The 2,097-nt window shown below is 42.1% G+C and overlaps 1 pseudogene; it reads left to right on the top strand.

Annotated features, from left to right (window-relative positions):
• The first annotated feature begins 596 nt into the window (after positions 1-596).
• LOC105859853 (SWI/SNF-related matrix-associated actin-dependent regulator of chromatin subfamily E member 1 pseudogene) lies at positions 597-1,857 on the top strand (annotated as a pseudogene).
• The last annotated feature ends 240 nt before the right edge of the window (positions 1,858-2,097 follow it).

Here is a 2,097-nt window from a genome sequence, read left to right as displayed (position 1 = left end):
TTACTATAAGCTTATTCTGAATTGAAGATATTAAGTCAGCACCTGTTTTGTTATAGTCTCACTCTTGGGATAAAAGGGAAGGGAAGGCACAGCACAATTAGTCATAGATATAAAATGTATGGAAGGTTTAGAAGTCATTTGTTAATTCCTGAAATAATGTGTATGTGTGTATGAATAATATGTATCAATCATTCATTCAAGAAACATTTCATTGCATGCCCACTCTGTGCTATCCAATTACAAAGATAAAAAAGTCAACATAATTCATCAGGGAAATTAAAATTAAAACCATAATGAGATATCACCTTACCCAGTTAGAGTGGCTTTTATTAACACATTGACTGCTACACTAGGAAAAAAAATTCCTTGGGGGCCACGGTGTTTTATTATGAAAATAGAATAAAAACTTCTAAAATAAAACAATTCTTTCTAATTTAATGAAAAATTAATTATTTTGTTGTTGCTTTCTGTGTTGAGTTATAGGTGACTTGCAAAATAGTTCACCCCGAGGGGCGGGGCATGCGCCTGACAAAGGAAAGCGAAGCCAGAGCTGCCTGCGCTTTTTCTGCCTGCGGTGTCTCAGATTCAATCTTAAGGAACTGAGAACTTAATCTTCCAAAATGTCAAAAAGGCCATCTTATGCCCCACCTCCTACCCCAGAGCCTGCAACACAAATGTCCAGCACACCAGGGTTTGTGGGATACAATCCATACAGTCATCTCGCCTACAACAACTACAGGCTGGGAGGGAACCCAGGCACCAACAGCCGGGCCACAGCATCCTCTGGTATTCTGATTCCAAAACCCCCAAAGCCACCAGATAAGCCGCTGATGCCCTACAGGAGGTACAGCAGAAAGGTCTGGGACCAAGTAAAGGCTTCTAACCCTGACCTAAAGTTGTGGGAGATTGGCAAGATTATTGGTGGCATGTGGCGAGATCTCACTGATGAAGAGAAACAAGAATATTTAAACGAATACAAAGCAGAAAAGATAGAGTACAATGAATCTATGAAGGCCTATCATAATTCCCCCGCTTACCTTGCTTACATAAATGCAAAAAGTCGTACAAAAGCTGCTTTAGAGGAAGAAAGTCGACAGACACAGTCTCGCATGGAGAAAGGAGAACCGTACATAAGCATTCAGCCTGCTGAAGATCCAGATGATTATAATGATGGCTTTTCAATGAAGCATATAGCCACTGCCCGTTTCCAGAGAAACTACCACCTCATCAGTGAAATCCTTAGTGAGAGTGTGGTGCCAGACGTCCGGTCAGTTGTCACGACAGCTAGAATGCAGGTCCTCAAACGACAGGTCCAATCTTTAATGGTTCATCAGCGCAAACTAAAGGCTGAACTTCTTCAAATAAGAGGAACGACATCAGGAAAAGAAGAGGAAATTCCTGGAAAGCACAGATTCATTTAACAATGAACATAAAAGGTTGTGCGGTCTAAAGGTGGAAGTGGATATGGAGAAGATTGCAGCTGAGATTGCACAGGCAGAGGAGCAAGCCCGCAAAAGGCAGGAGGAAAGGGAAAAAGAGGCAGCAGAGCAAGTGGAGCGCAGTCAGAGCAGCATTGTTCCTGAGGAAGAGCAAGTGGCAAATAAAGCTGAGGAAAAGAAAGATGACGAGAACATTCCAATGGAGACAGAGGAAACACACCTTGAAGAAACAACAGAAAGCCAACAGAATGGTGAAGAAGGCACGTCAACTCCTGAGAACAAGGAGAGTGGGCAGGAGGGGATCGACAGTACGGCAGAGGAAGGAACCGGCGACAGCAACACCGGCTCAGAGAGCAACAGTGCCACAGTGGAGGAGCCACCAACAGATCCCATACCAGAAGACAAGAAAAAGGAATAGATGTTGCCTTGTTTTATGTGTTCTAAATACTTTTTTAAATGAAAAATGTTTTTTTGTTTTAATGGTGAAAAAAAATAGTTCACCCAGCTCTCAAGATGAAGAGACTTGTGAGTTACATATGCTTCATGATGCCCCAGGCTCAAAACTAGTGTGAGTTAAATACAACTCACATGGCAGTTAATGTGTTAAAAAAGTCCAAAAGAATAGATGCTGATGTGCAGGCAGAGAGAAAGGAATGCA

Source organism: Microcebus murinus, chromosome X (assembly GCF_040939455.1).
Source record: "Microcebus murinus isolate Inina chromosome X, M.murinus_Inina_mat1.0, whole genome shotgun sequence".
In the NCBI taxonomy this organism is placed as follows: Eukaryota; Metazoa; Chordata; class Mammalia; order Primates; family Cheirogaleidae; genus Microcebus; species Microcebus murinus.
The sequence above is the reverse complement of the archived record's forward strand: the minus strand, read 5'-3'. Positions and strand labels throughout refer to the sequence as shown.